Genomic DNA, 17,117 nt, shown 5'->3' on the forward strand with positions numbered 1-17,117 from the left:
GGAGACTATATACAGGGGTACCGGTACAGAGTCAATGTGGAGGCTATATACAGGGGGTACTGGTACAGAGTCAATGTGGAGGCTATATACAGGGGGTACTGGTAGAGAGTCAATGTGGAGGCTTTAAACAGGGGTACCGGTACAGAGTCAATGTGGAGGCTATATACAGGGGTACCAGTACAGAGTCAATGTGGAGGCTATATACAGGGGGTACAGGTACAGAGTCAATGTGGAGTCTTTATACAGGGGTACTGGTACAGAGTAAATGTGGAGGCTATATACAGGGGGTACAGGTACAGAGTCAATGTGGAGGCTATATACAGGGGTACCGGTACAGAATCAATGTGGAGGCTATATACAGGGGGTACAGGTACAAAGTCAATGTGGAGGCTATATACAGGGGTCCTGGTACAGATTCAATGTGGAGTCTTTATACAGGGGTACTGGTACAGAGTCAATGTGGAGGCTATATACAGGGGTACTGGTACAGAGTCAATGTGGAGGCTTTATACAGGGGTACTGGTACAGAGTCAATGTGGAGGCTTTATACAGGGGTACCGGTACAGAGTCAATGTGGAGGCTATATACAGGGGTACCGGTACAGAGTCAATGTGGAGGCTATATACAGGGGGTACCAGTACAGAGTCAATGTGGAGGCTATATACAGGGGTACTGGTACAGAGTCAATGTGGAGGCTTTATAAAGGGGTACCGGTACAGAGTCAATGTGGAGGCTATATACAGGGGTACTGGTACAGAGTCAATGTGGAGGCTATATACAGGGGTACCAGTACAGAGTCAATGTGGAGGCTATATACAGGGGTACTGGTACAGAGTCAATGTGGAGTCTTTATACAGGGGTACTGGTACAGAGTCAATGTGGAGTCTTTATACAGGGGTACTGGTACAGAGTCAATGTGCGGGTCACCGGTTAGTTGAATTAATTGAGGTAATATGTAGGTAGAGTTAAAGTGACTATGTATAGATTATAAACAGAGAGTAGCAGCAGGGTAAAAGAGGTCTGGGAAGCCCTTTGATTAGCTGTTCAGGAGTCTTATGACTTGGGGGTAGAAGCTGTTGAGAAGCCTTTTGGACCTCGACTTGGCGCTCCGGTACCGCTTGGTGAGTGGTAGTGTTGCTTTGTTGCTTACTTAACAAATAAGGAATAATCCAAATGTGAATATATAAAATTAAGATATTTTAATTAGAATACAGCCGTAGATAGAAGTCAACGATCAACATACAACTGATGTCTGTCCTAAGATGTGAACAAAAGAAAGACAGGATCTTCTATAGATCAAACCTCATGGTGTCAAACCCTGCACGTGCAGTTTAAAGACCCGGTTATTCTAAACACAAGGTTTCTGAGAACCTGTCTCAGCGGGATGTAAATCTGCCCTGGTTTCAGAGAAAAACAGACACTGTCTCTCTGTGTCTCGCTGTCATCCACAGGCCCTTTTCTCACCTCTTCTCACAGACGTGGGGCTGCGGGTTTTGGCAGAGAGCTACACACAGAGAGGCCTCCAGCTCTAAGTCATTCCAACGTATTTACATTGTGGATAATGTGTGTTATGTTTTATGTTTCCTTGTCAGCCACCCATCTCTGCTTTGTCAGTCTAGAAAGGCCCAGTGTCTTCTGGGTGAGGCTGTCAGGCAGATCTGAAAGAGAGACACACAAAGTGACAGTAAGTATACAGGTCAACAACATGTCTGTGTACATCTGTTGGTGTGACTGAGCATATAAAACAGAATTCTGAATTACAATTTTACAGATGATTACAAAGTTTGAAAGCAAAGTTGACTTATCAGTATGCTGCTCTCTCGGGAACTAGAGTGAGGCACCCAGATATGAGGCTAGCGCCGTTAGCATTAGCTAGCTAGCAGAGACAGCATGTTAGCTATGAAAGTATCTATCCAGCAACAATGTCGAGGTCAAAAACGAAAGGAACAATGAATCAAAGAAGCGAAATGTCGGGAAAAAATGTTGCAATTGAACGGCCCAGACACGAGACGTCTGTGGCAGGGTCTTCAGGCCATCACGGATTACAAAAAGAAAACCAGCCACATCACAGACACCGACATCTTGAGACACCGACGTCTTGCTTCCAGACAAGCTAAACACCTTCTTCGCCCGCTTTGAGGATAATACAATGCCACTTATGCGGCTCGTTACCAAGGACTGCGGGCCCCCCCTCTCCTTCTCCTTGGCCAACATGAGTAAGACATTTAAACGGGTTAACCCTCGCTAGGCTGCTGGCCCAGACGGCATCCCCAGCCGCGTCCTCAGAGCATGGACAGACCAGCTGGCTGGGGGTTTACGGATACATTCAATCAATCCCTATCCCAGTCTGCTGTCCCCACGTGCTTCAAGATAGCCACCACTGTTCCTGTTCCCAAGAAAGCTAAGGTAACTGAACTAAATGACTATCGCCCCGTAGCACTCACTTCTGTCATCATGAAGTGCTTTGAGAGACTAGTTAAGGATCATATCACCTCCACCTTACCTTCCACCCTAGACCCACTTCAGTTTCCATACCGCCCCAACAGGTCCACAGACTATGCAATCGCCATCACACTGCACATGCCCTGTCCCATCTGGACAAGAGGAATACCCATGTAAGACTGCTGTTCATTGACTACAGCTCAGCATTCAACACTATAGTACCCTCCAAGCTCATCACTAAGCTTAAGGCCCTGGGTCTCAACCCCGCCCTGTGCAATTGGGTCCTGGACATTCTGACAGGTCGCCCCCAGGCGGTGAAGGTAGGAAACAACATCTCTACTTCACTGATCCTCAACACTGTGGCCCCACAAGGGTGAACTGAAATGGTCCACCCTCACAGACAGCATGGTGACGAAGGCGCAACAGCGCCTCTTCAAACTCAGGAGACTGAAGACATTTAACTTGTCACCTAAAACCCTTAAAATCTTTACAGATGCACAATCGAGAGCATCCTGTCGGGCTGTATCACTGCCTGGGACAGTAACTGCACCACCCTCAACCACAAGGCTCTCCAGAGCGTAGTGCGGTCTGCACAATGTGTCATCGGGGGCAAACTACCTGCCCTCCAGGACACCTACACCACCCGATGTCACAGGAAGGCCATAAAGATCATCAAGGACAACAACCACCCGAGCCACTGCCTGTTCACCCCGCTATCATCCAGAAGGCGAGGTCAGTACAGGTGCATCAAAGCAGGGACCGAGAGAATGAAAAACAACTTATATCTCAAGGCCATTAGACTGTTAAACAGCCATCACTAACATAGAGAGGCTGCTGTCAACTTACAGACTCAAATCTCTGGCCACTTTAATAAATGGATTTAATAAAGGTATCACTAGTCACTTTAATAATGTTTACATACCCTACATTACTCATCTCATATGTATATACTGTACTCTATACCATCTAGTGCATCTTGTTTACATACCCTACATTACTCATCTCATATGTAGATACTGTACTCTATACCATCTACTGCATCTTGTTTACATACCCTACATTACTCATCTCATATGTATATACTGTACTCTATACCATCTAGTGCATCTTGTTTACATACCCTACATTACTCATCTCATATGTAGATACTGTACTCTATACCATCTACTGCATCTTGTTTACATACCCTACATTACTCATCTCATATGTATATACTGTACTCTATACCATCTACTGCATCTTGTTTACATACCCTACATTACTCATCTCATATGTATATACTGTACTCTATACCATCTAGTGCATCTTGTTTACATACCCTACATTACTCATCTCATATGTATATACTGTACTCTATACCATCTACTGCATCTTGTTTACATACCCTACATTACTCATCTCATATGTATATACTGTACTCTATACCATCTACTGCATCTTGTTTACATACCCTACATTACTCATCTCATATGTATATACTGTACTCTATACCATCTACTGCATCTTGTTTACATACCCTACATTACTCATCTCATATGTATATACTGTACTCTATACCATCTACTGCATCTTGTTTACATACCCTACATTACTCATCTCATATGTATATACTGTACTCTATACCATCTACTGCATCTTGTTTACATACCCTACATTACTCATCTCATATGTATATACTGTACTCTATACCATCTACTGCATCTTGTTTACATACCCTACATTACTCATCTCATATGTATATACTGTACTCTATACCATCTACTGCATCTTGTTTACATACCCTACATTACTCATCTCATATGTATATACTGTACTCTATACCATCTACTGCATCTTGTTTACATACCCTACATTACTCATCTCATATGTATATACTGTACTCTATACCATCTAGTGCATCTTGTTTACATACCCTACATTACTCATCTCATATGTATATACTGTACTCTATACCATCTAGTGCATCTTGTTTACATACCCTACATTACTCATCTCATATGTATATACTGTACTCTATACCATCTAGTGCATCTTGTTTACATACCCTACATTACTCATCTCATATGTATATACTGTACTCTATACCATCTACTGCATCTTGTTTACATACCCTACATTACTCATCTCATATGTATATACTGTACTCTATACCATCTACTGCATCTTGTTTACATACCCTACATTACTCATCTCATATGTATATACTGTACTCTATACCATCTACTGCATCTTGTTTACATACCCTACATTACTCATCTCATATGTATATACTGTACTCTATACCATCTACTGCATCTTGTTTACATACCCTACATTACTCATCTCATATGTATATACTGTACTCTATACCATCTAGTGCATCTTGTTTACATACCCTACATTACTCATCTCATATGTATATACTGTACTCTATACCATCTACTGCATCTTGTTTACATACCCTACATTACTCATCTCATATGTATATACTGTACTCTATACCATCTAGTGCATCTTGTTTACATACCCTACATTACTCATCTCATATGTATATACTGTACTCTATACCATCTACTGCATCTTGTTTACATACCCTACATTACTCATCTCATATGTATATACTGTACTCTATACCATCTAGTGCATCTTGTTTACATACCCTACATTACTCATCTCATATGTATATACTGTACTCTATACCATCTACTGCATCTTGTTTACATACCCTACATTACTCATCTCATATGTATATACTGTACTCTTCACCATCTACTGCATCTTGTTTACATACCCTACATTACTCATCTCATATGTATATACTGTACTCTATACCATCTAGTGCATCTTGTTTACATACCCTACATTACTCATCTCATATGTATATACTGTACTCTATACCATCTACTGCATCTTGTTTACATACCCTACATTACTCATCTCATATGTATATACTGTACTCTATACCATCTACTGCATCTTGTTTACATACCCTACATTACTCATCTCATATGTTTATACTGTACTCTATACCATCTACTGCATCTTGTTTACATACCCTACATTACTCATCTCATATGTATATACTGTACTCTATACCATCTAGTGCATCTTGTTTACATACCCTACATTACTCATCTCATATGTATATACTGTACTCTATACCATCTAGTGCATCTTGTTTACATACCCTACATTACTCATCTCATATGTATATACTGTACTCTATACCATCTAGTGCATCTTGTTTACATACCCTACATTACTCATCTCATATGTATATACTGTACTCTATACCATCTAGTGCATCTTGTTTACATACCCTACATTACTCATCTCATATGTATATACTGTACTCTATACCATCTAGTGCATCTTGCCTAAGCCACATGGCCATCGCTCATCCATATATTTATATGTATATATTCTTATTCCATCCCTCTACATTTGTGTGTCAGGTAGTTGCTGAGAAATTGTTCGATTACTTGTCAGATATTACTGCACTGTCGGAACTAGAAGCACAAGCATTTGGCTCCACTCACATTAACATCTGATAACCATGTGTATGTGACCAGTAGAATGTGATTTGATGCAGTGCCTCCACCTAATAAGTAAAGATATGTATTTACTGACTTCGGTCTATGGTGGAAAAATGGCTGTCATGTTTATCTAGTGTATCTATGTATTTAACTAAAGTCTGTTATGTTTATCTAGTGTATCTATGTATTTAACTAAAGTCTGTTATGTTTATCTAGTGTATCTACGTATTTAACTAAAGTCTGTTATGTTTATCTAGTGTATCTACGTATTTAACTAGTCTAATAATGTTTATCTAGTGTATCTACGTATTTAACTAGTCTAATAATGTTTATCTAGTGTATCTACGTATTTAACTAGTCTAATAATGTTTATCTAGTGTATCTATGTATTTAACTAAAGTCTGTTATGTTTATCTAGTGTATCTATGTATTTAATTAGTCTAATAATGTTTATCTAGTGTATCTATGTATTTAACTAAAGTCTGTTATGTTTATCTAGTGTATCTACGTATTTAACTAGTCTAATAATGTTTATCTAGTGTATCTATGTATTTAACTAAAGTCTGTTATGTTTATCTAGTGTATCTACGTATTTAACTAGTCTAATAATGTTTATCTAGTGTATCTACGTATTTAACTAGTCTAATAATGTTTATCTAGTGTATCTACGTATTTAACTAGTCTAATAATGTTTATCTAGTGTATCTATGTATTTAATTAGTCTAATAATGTTTATCTAGTGTATCTACGTATTTAATTAGTCTAATAATGTTTATCTAGTGTATCTATGTATTTAACTAAAGTCACATGATGTTCTGATGAGACTTGCTCCCTCTGCTAGAACACTTCCCCTTTGTCTACATGACTGACTCATGGTTCCACATCCTGTTATTTAGCAGTAGACTGAACTAAGCTGTGAGAGACGAGCAGGACAAATGGTTGTGGTTCTCTTGAGAAACAGTGTTGAGACATTGAGCACTGAGAAATGGTGTGACATTTCTCAACAAGACCTCACCACAAAAGTCACAATATGGAAAGATGAACATTTCTTTACAGAGGAGATTATATATCATTTAATTTATTAGCTTACATCAATTTTTGTTTATCTCAATCCCTCAGTTCCATAGGTCAGGGTCAAACTGAGCTGAGCCAATAGTGGAAGAGGTTACTGGTTGACTTGACTATATTCAGTTGACTGTATGTTACTATGTCAGCCCTCTGTCTTTTAACACCTCACGCCCTTTCTCTCACCCCCCCCCCCCCCTCTCTTGTTCTCTCTCTTCCTGACATGTAGCATCAGGCCTGTTGATCTTGACTCAGCTCATAGACCTCTATCATCTACACCCCTCCCTTCTCCTACTCTAACATAACACCAATATAATATATAATACATAATATATGATCTCATTCATTTACATAGAGACAGAAACAATCAATCATTGACACACTGAATATACAACAGTCAGATGCAGGACACCATCACCAATGTTCCCTCTAACTTTCTCCGTCACTGAGCAGATTTCAGGTCTTCCAGTGTGTGTTTACTGTGAACACAGAGGCTGTACCCCCTTTAACTTACAGTTAACAGTGGACAAGTGGGCTACTGTGGCTATTTGGTCATAATGTAGATCTACCAGAGTGACCTACCATCAAAAACTATGGAGAAAATACATCCCATAACATTTTAACATGTAAACAGCTGTATGTCCCAAAATACAACACTGCCCCTTTAAGACAAATAGCTTTTTACTGACTGGATTTTCTGCCGCACCGGTCTGTGTCGAGTACAGGATGAGTCGTGCCAATGCAATAGAATCCTACTCCGATGCGTCCTGTCTACAACATCTCTTACATAGTTGGTTTAGTTTCGGTTTGTTGCAGTGAAAGTGGATAATATCCCATGTATCACGTTTACCACAATAAAGGGACACGTTGGTGTTAACAGGGAAAACTCTAGAACAGTCGTCACCAACCTTTGAGTCAAAATGCAAGCCGAGATCTACCAATCAGCTTTTCTTTTTAACGCGACTTAAAAAACGTACGCCTATACAACATTAACCAATTAAAAACATTACTGTAGCAATGAGTTTTGTGCAGTAAGCTACAGGCCCAATACATTATCACCGTTTGACGGAGAAGTCAGTCACTGGCCGCGGACAGCATTTGGTAAACTAACACACCTCCTCCCTGCTCCGTTTTCAGCTCCGTCAGCAATGTGTCGACACACAGTTAATTTAGCGATCTCAGTTCATACAATGCACACATTATTTTTAACTCCCTTCAGTAACAATATGGTAAAAGGATGAGGCAGAAAGTCATTCATGTTTTATTCATGTGACGTTTATTGTACTTATCAATGTTTTGGAGTAGCGCTCTGTGTGATTGTTTCTATTCCTCTCTCGGTCTCTGTAACTTCCGGGTTTGCTGGAATAAGGACGCGAGATTCTTCTTCTATGGTATAATTGCGTTCGCAACAATATGTTCATTCCGCCACCTACGTTTCAGGTGGATAATACGTCTCCAAACAGGATAAACATTTAATCAACAAAAATAAAATGACAAATTCCATACAAACTATCATGTTAATTAAAGTAAATCAGCCTGCTTTTATATTTGAATCAGGTCCCAGGCTCAGAAGGATCCTGTGATGAGGGACATTTCCTGGTGACAGTCGTCCTTCAAGTCCTTCTGCCATTAAGTCTTGGAGGCCCAAAAACTTCTCGGCTGCAGTTATAATGATTTCCAACTTCTTGGACACTTCTGCAGTACAATTAATAACTGTGGCTGTAAATGTTACAAAAACCACCTTCTCCACAATAAGTGTTTCCAGATCACTTGATTGACGTACAACATTTACAACTGGTTGTGGTTCATCCACCTCCATCTCTTCTTCAGAACTGTGGCCTCTTTTCCCTTCAACTCTCTTCATCACCTCCACATAGGAGACTTACTGTACAGCCCTGATCCTTGACTCCTCAACCTCTTTCACCCTAACAGGGTACATCCCTGACCGCTCTGCCTGTCCTGACTCTGAGCCCACCTGCCTGACCGCTCTGCCTGTCCTGACTCTGAGCCCACCTGCCTGACCACTCTGCCTGTCCTGACTCTGAGCCCATCTGCCTGACCACTCTGCCTGTCCTGACTCTGAGCCCACCTGCCTGACCTCTTTCACCCTAACAGGGCATTCTGGGAAATCAGGAATATGAAACTTCTGTCACTTTTTACACGAACGCTCGTATGGCGTATCTTATATATCCCAACTTTACATATAGTGGTAAATACTCATCAAACACCAATAATACTGATTAACAGCTACATTTTCCATAGGGGTCAATGATACAGATTAACAGCTACATTCTCCATAGGGGTCAATGATACAGATTAACAGCTACATTCTCCATAGGGGTCAAACAGCTACATTCTCCATAGGGGTCAAACAGCTGCATTCTCCATAGGGGTCAATGATACAGATAAACAGTCCGAGATATCAACACCATTCCACTCCTGGTTACTATGACTAGACCATATAGACACCATACCACTCCTGGTTACTATGACTACATGATATCAACACCATACCACTCCTGGTTACTATGACTACACCATATCAACACCATAACACTCCTGGTTACTGTGACTATATGATATCAACACCATACCACTCCTGGTTACTATGACTACATGATATCAACACCATACCACTCCTGGTTACTATGACTACATGATATCAACACCATACCACTCCTGGTTACTATGACTACACCATATCAACACCATAACACTCCTGGCTACTGTGACTATATGATATCAACACCATACCACTCCTGGTTACTATGACTACATGATATCAACACCATACCACTCCTGGTTACTATGACTACATGATATCAACACCATACCACTCCTGGTTACTATGACTACATGATATCAACACCATACCACTCCTGGTTACTATGACTACATGACATCAACACCATACCACTCCTGGTTACTATGACTACATGATATCAACACAATACCACTCCTGGTTACTATGACTACACCATATCAACACCATACCACTCCTGGTTACTATGACTACACCATATCAACACCATACCACTCCTGGTTACTATGACTACACCATATCAACACCATACCACTCCTGGTTACTATGACTACATGATATCAACACCATACCACTCCTGGTTACTATGACTACATGATATCAACACCATACCACTCCTGGTTACTGTGACTATATGATATCAACACCATACCACTCCTGGTTACTATGACTACACCATATCAACACCATACCACTCCTGGTTACTATGACTACATGATATCAACACCATACCACTCCTGGTTACTATGACTACATGATATCAACACCATACCACTCCTGGTTACTATGACTACATGATATCAACACCATACCACTCCTGGTTACTATGACTACACCATATCAACACCATACCACTCCTGGTTACTATGACTACACCATATCAACACCATACCACTCCTGGTTACTATGACTACATCCACAATTCCACACCTTCTTCAACATCCTCCTGACTTCTAAAGGTTCCAACTGAACATCCATTTCCATCGAAAAACCTTCTCCAACAAGCAACGATTCATCAGGCTCGTTTTCTTCAATATGGGAGCCCTTTTTGTTCCATTCTTGGACTTTCAACTTCAAAATACATTTCTGCTTCTGCCATCTCACGGTCCTCCTCCTCCTCTCCCTCTCCCTTTTCCACACCAAGGACCAGAGCTACGGCATTCAGGCTGGCTTTGTAGTGCCTGTTCCAAATGACACGTTCATGTGAATGGGTGTATTGGAAGACACCATGTCAGTAGCGAAGGGTTTATGCAAAAGTATTATATATGCAAAGGTTCAAGTGAGATAATTGGTGATATCTTTAGCTGAGGAAGAAAATGTAGGCTTTGATCTTTGTAATGGCTTAATTAACGATTTGGGTATGTTCTGATGGGAGGGGCTTCCCCAAAAAAGGAGCCTCTCAGTTCAAAGGGGAGCTGTTGATGGGGGGGGGGGGGGTTCAGTTTAATACAAGCTGAAGTTTCAGTAAAGGTTTTCCTATTCTACACGACACACCGTTCCTAGATGGTGCCTGTAGAGATGGCAGCTTCGCTTCAAGTCCTTAGGAAACTGGGCAATGTATTTAGATATGAACAGATATCTCGATTGAGGATAATGTCAGTATTTAGCTACGTTATTGTTCCTATTAACAGATATCTTGTGTCCTAACTAACCATGTGTCACTACTGTTGTTCCTATTAACAGATATCTTGTGTCCTACCTAACCATGTATCACTACTGTTGTTCCTATCTAACAGATATATTGTGTCCTACCTAACCATGTATCACTACTGTTGTTCCTGTACTATATAAACACTGCTAATCCAACAATAGTGTTAGATGTCTGTACTATATAAACACTGCTAATCCAACAATAGTGCTCGGTGTCTGTACTATATAAACACTGCTAATCCAACAATAGTGCTAGGTGCCTGTACTTGGTCTACTATTATCCTACGGAACAGTACAGCTTGGGTTGGTCTACTATTATCCTACTGAACAGTACAGTTTGGGTTGGTCTACTATTATCCTACTGAACAGTACAACTTGGGTTGGTCTACTATTATCCTACTGAACAGTACAGCTTGGGTTGGTCTACTATTATCCTACTGAACAGTACAGCTTGGGTTGGTCTACTATTATCCTACTGAACAGTACAGCTTGGGTTGGTCTACTATTATCCTACTGAACAGTACTGCTTGGGTTGGCCTGTAACAAGTAATTAAAGAGTAAAAAGTAATTAAAGAGCAGCAGTAAAATAACAATAGCAGGACTATATACAGGTCAGTACCTGGCTCTCCAGAGAAGACAGGCTATGTGCACACAGCCCACAAAATGAGGTGGAAACTGAGATGCACTTCCTAACCTCCTGCCAAATGTATGACCAGTTAATTCATATTGTATTTTGTAGTCTGTCCAAAAATTAAATAACACAAGACTGATCTCAGTTAATTCATACTGTATGTTGTAGTCTGTCCAAGAGGGGAATCACACAGACTGATCTCAGTTAATTCATACTGTATGTTGTAGTCTGTCCAAGAGGGGAATCACACAGACTGATCTCAGTTAATTCATACTGTATGTTGTAGTCTGTCCAAGAGGGGAATCACACAGACTGATCTCAGTTAATTCATACTGTATGTTGTAGTCTGTCTAATAATTAAATCACACAAGACTGACTGCCTGTAATTTTATTAAAAACATTCAATTGATTACATGGCAGTTTAGAGACCAACATCACAACAATAATCTACTTCATAATCAATATCATAACATTTATAATCAATAACATCATGAGAGGTAAACAACAACAAACCCCTTTATTAAAAAATGTTTCAACATACAAAGAATGAACAGATGATTATAATAATACCTGGACTAATAATGGAAACACTTCGAGATAAAGAATCTAAGAGACACTAAATAAGATAAAGAATCTAAGAGACACTAAATAAGATGAAGAATCTAAGAGACACTAAATAAGATAAAGAATCTAAGAGACACTAAATAAGATAAAGAATCTAAGAGACACTAAATAAGATAAAGAATCTAAGAGACACTAAATAAGATGAAGAATCTAAGAGACACTAAATAAGATAAAGAATCTAAGAGACACTAAATAAGATAAAGAATCTAAGAGACACTAAATAAGACAAAGACAAAATCAATGCATTCTGGAACAAAATCACTCAGATGTAATTGAGCTTCTCTCAATTTAAAAAAATTATTATTCTTTTTTTAACCTTTATTTAATCTTTATTTAAAGTCAGTTAAGAACAAATTGTTATTGTCAATGACGGCCTAGGAACAGTAGGTTAACCTTTCGGTTACTAGTCCAACGCTCTAACCACTAGGCTACCCTGCCGCCCCACATGTTACCAAAACCCCATGTTACCAAAACCCCATGTTACCCAAAACCCCATGTTACCCAAAACCCCATGTTACCAAAACCCCATGTTACCCAGAACCCCATGTTACCCAAAACCCCATGTTACCAAAACCCCATGTTACCAAAACCCCATGTTACCCAAACCCCATGTTACGAAAACCCCATGTTACCCCAAACCACATGTTACCCAAACCCCATGTTACCAAAACCCCATGTTACCCAAAACCCCATGTTACCAAACCCCATGTTACCCAAACCCCATGTTACCAAAACCCCATGTTACCCAAAATCCCATGTTACCCAAACCCATGTTACCCAAACCCCCATGTTACCCAAACCCCATGTTACCCAAACCCCCATGTTACCCAAACCCCCATGTTACCCAAACCCCATGTTACCAAACCCCATGTTACCCAAAACCCCATGTTACCCAAACCCCATGTTACCCAAACCCCATGTTACCCAAAACCCCATGTTACCCAAACCCCATGTTACCCAAACCCCATGTTACCCAAACCCATGTACCCAAATCCCATGTTACCCAAACCCCATGTTACCCAAACCCCATGTTACCCAAACCCCATGTTACCCCAAAACCCCATGTTACCCAAACCCCATGTTACCCAAAACCCCATGTTACCCAAAACCCCATGTTACCCAAAACCCCATGTTACCCAAACCCCATGTTACCCAAAACCCCATGTTACCCAAACCCCATGTTACCCAAACCCCATGTTTCCCTGGTCGTAAAAACCAAACTAAATGAATAATGGTGGTTGCAGTCACTCCTTTTAGATTTCTTCCAAGGTACTAGAAAGAGAAACTAATTCTGAACTTGTTATTAAAATTCAGCTTCATTCTACTCCTACTCCGTCCCCTGGGCTGCTCTCTCCTCTCCCGGTCCAGCTTCAGCTCTGGAGCTCAGAGAGACCATCTCCATGGCATTGACATAAAGATCCATGTTGCTCACCCTATTCACTCTCTTCTGCCTCCTGGTGGGCTAGGGAGACACAGCACCAACAACAGTCAGACATTTACTCTCTAGTATCTCCATTCTCTCTCCCTCTCTCTCCCTCTCCCCCTCTCCCTCTAGTTTAAATGACTTGTAACGTCTGAGTAAATGTCTTTACCTTGTAGTACAGGTAGGAGGTGGTGATGGCTGTCAGTAGGATCAGCAGCACTACAACGTGTCTGATGATGAAGGCTGGCAGAGGAGAGGCTGCAAACAGAAACACCTTTGATGAGGGGACTGATCATCATCACATAGATCTGTGGGAAATCTGTCAATGACAAAGTTATAAGTCTGGTTCCTGTTCAGTTACCTGTGATGGTGAGGGAGAGGAGCTCACTCTCAGAGGAGAAGTTATGAGAGAAAACATAATTGTCATAAACACATCTGTAGTTCCCTTGGTGGGAGTCATCTGCAGCAGGGAAGAGGAAGGCAGCAGAGTGATTGACAGCTGGCTGGGTCTGGGTTCTGTTGGAGCTGGTGAACGTGAGGAGGAAGGAGCCTCCTGGGTACTGTGGCTGAGTGGAGCAGGTGATGGTGAAGTTGTAGCCCCTGAACATCTCGGGCCCCTGGTGGCCCCTGAAGACCCCTCCCATTGGGTCAGTCAGGAAGATATCAGGCTGGACCAGGAGATCTGTAACAATAAAAGAGAACAAGAAAAACCTCTTCAACTAGTTTCCTATAGATATGACAATAACATCAGCATGTAACAGTGCCAGCCACCCTCCCTCACAGGGCAACATGAGTAGTGGGCCTACAGTCACTGAGACAACATATGTTGATATCAGGCTGAAGCAGGACATCTGGAACAAGAGGAGAGAAAAAGGAAACGTAGCTCCTCAACTACTTTCCTCATTTAGATGTGACAATAACATGACATGTGACAGTGGTAGTGAGTAGAGACGTTCACTGAGATAACACTCAAATACAAAAGCATTCTGGGATATTTAAGTTGTATTTGATTCCTACTTGACTGAGTGATCTATTTAGTAAAGCAGACTGACAAGTTAAACAGTCATCATGAGAGGTGCAGAGGAAGTTGTATGAATGAAGGAAATCAGTTGAATATAATTATAATATGTTGTTATTACCTGAGCAGATCACTGTGAGTCCAGGGCGGAGATAATAACTTCTGGAACACTCCCTCAGTGAAGACTCAAACCCAGAACAGGAAACTCTAATCCCTCTAGTGGTGTTTCCAAGTAGTTCTGAAACAGTGGAGCCACAACCCAGCTGTCTACACACTACTGCAGCTACAGCCTTCAAGCCAGAGGTTGATCCCACAATCCTCCACTCTCCCTGGTCGTACCGCTCCACTCCACCAGCACAGCGACTGCCTCCTCCCACCAGCCTCACATCATCAGGCTCTGAGAAAAGAAAAGAGAGAGACAGTAATCTTACTATTTTCTCACTAAAACACACCTATATTGTCTCTCATATTCTTCACTCCAGGTGAGAAACAATGTTGATTGAGTGACAAACTGTTTCTTACCTGAGCAGGTGAGTCCAACAGCATTACCAGGTAGGCAGGTGTTGTTTTCTCTGTCTGAGGTGTCACAGTCCAGGAGAAGGGACTCTTTGCCTTTACACTGGAACTCTTTATCCCAGGTCTGACCCTCACCTTCTCCATAGAGCCCCCCCTGTAGAGCTGCAGGAGCCCCACAGCCAAGCTCCCCACAGACTACCTCTGCATCCTGCCGGTCAAAGTCAGCTTCACACACTGAGGCCCAGGACTGATAGGACTTCACCTCCACTCTCCCAGAGCAGAGACCAGCTCCATCCACAAGCCGCACAGACTCTGGAGAAAAAGAGTTGGTTGAATATTCAATCAGTTTTGTTGATGACACTGTCAAGGACTAAACACAAATATGTTGGATAAAAGATAGTAGTTTGCTATGTTTGATACTGTAAGAGGTAGAAATGGGTTCTTAGTGACTCAGGATCGGGTTGGGAATAATGCAGGCAGGAGACAGGAATAAGTTCACTTCACTTTATAGAAAATAACAGCTGGACATCCATCAGGCAGCTTCACTTCAGTACCATCTGAACTACAATGATCTGCCCATGAACATCTCCCATAAACCAATATGACAAACACAAATATAATGTTTAAATACATCTGACATCTCTCCCTCTATTTAAATGAAATAAAACACATAAAACATGATACATGGTAATATTGTATAATGTATAAATAAATCTCTCAATATGACCAGTCTCTTACCTGAACAGGTCACATGATGATAATATCCACCATTACAGAAACCACGTCTTCCTCCTCTGTCACACTGTCTAATAGAAGACTCATCTCCACTACAACCAAATAGTGTTACTCCTATTCTTCCATCTTCAGTCAGAGGTCCTCCAGATTCAGATACAGGATTCCCACAATCCAGCTTTCTACACACAAACTTAATCTCTCCCATCATTCTCCACCAACTAAAACATACACCTGACCACTCTCCTTCATTGAAGGCTTCCACTGTCCCAGAACAGGAAGTGGTCCCATCCACCAGTCTGACTGAGTATTCAGCTGTAAACAGCAGAGAGGAAAACACAGTGGTGAGGACAGATGATGACAGTGATTCTGTTATTCTAACAGCAGTGATGCTTTGTGGTTGACAAGTATTAGTAGTTCCATAAAACACTACTTGTTATTGGGGTTTAGAATGGTTTGTATGGACACATGAATTTCTCCATGTGGGATAATAAAGTTGACTAATATTGAACTGCTATAAATCACTGGAGATTTATACTCTACCTACCTGGTGGTCTGACGCTTTGAGCCTGGAGATCTGAGGAGAAAGAGAGAGACAGAGAGATAGAGAGAAAGAGAGAGACAGAGAGAGAGAGAGAAACAGAGGAGAAAGAGAGGAGTCAGAGGAAAAGCGAGACAGAGGTTAAATGAACATCAACATGACCTTTCATGATGTGATGGGGAAGACAGGCTTATCGTTGGTATGGTGCAACAACACCCATGTGTACATACACTATATATACAACAGTATGTGACACCCCTTCAAATTAGTGGACTCTATTTCAGCCACACCCCCTTCCTGACAGATGTATAAAATCAAACACTCAGCCATGGCAATCTCCATAGACAAACATTGGCAGTAGAATGGCCTTAATGATGAGCTCTGTGACTTTCCCATCCCTTCTCCCCTCTTCCTCCTC

At 41.1% G+C, this 17,117-nt stretch overlaps 3 long non-coding RNA genes across 3 annotated transcripts; all 3 read right to left on the bottom strand.

Moving 5' to 3' along the window:
• Positions 1 to 1,032: 1,032 nt before the first annotated feature.
• LOC116362167 (uncharacterized) lies at positions 1,033 to 9,264 on the bottom strand. The gene is made up of 3 exons (XR_004207717.1): positions 9,121 to 9,264; positions 7,712 to 8,937; positions 1,033 to 1,658 (listed from the first exon to the last, which is right to left on the bottom strand). It is a non-coding gene; the product is annotated as an uncharacterized LOC116362167 (long non-coding RNA).
• A 5,261-nt stretch (positions 9,265 to 14,525) lies between these two features.
• Positions 14,526 to 15,458, bottom strand: LOC116362168 (uncharacterized). Its single transcript, XR_004207718.1, has 3 exons — positions 15,433 to 15,458; positions 15,032 to 15,307; positions 14,526 to 14,574 (listed from the first exon to the last, which is right to left on the bottom strand). It is a non-coding gene; the product is annotated as an uncharacterized LOC116362168 (long non-coding RNA).
• Positions 15,459 to 15,689: 231 nt separating this feature from the next.
• On the bottom strand, positions 15,690 to 16,755 carry LOC116362175 (uncharacterized). Its single transcript, XR_004207722.1, has 3 exons — positions 16,706 to 16,755; positions 16,165 to 16,473; positions 15,690 to 15,738 (listed from the first exon to the last, which is right to left on the bottom strand). It is a non-coding gene; the product is annotated as an uncharacterized LOC116362175 (long non-coding RNA).
• Positions 16,756 to 17,117: the final 362 nt, after the last annotated feature.

The sequence above is a fragment of the Oncorhynchus kisutch genome, unplaced genomic scaffold (genome assembly GCF_002021735.2).
Source record: "Oncorhynchus kisutch isolate 150728-3 unplaced genomic scaffold, Okis_V2 scaffold803, whole genome shotgun sequence".
Lineage (NCBI taxonomy): Eukaryota > Metazoa > Chordata > Actinopteri > Salmoniformes > Salmonidae > Oncorhynchus > Oncorhynchus kisutch.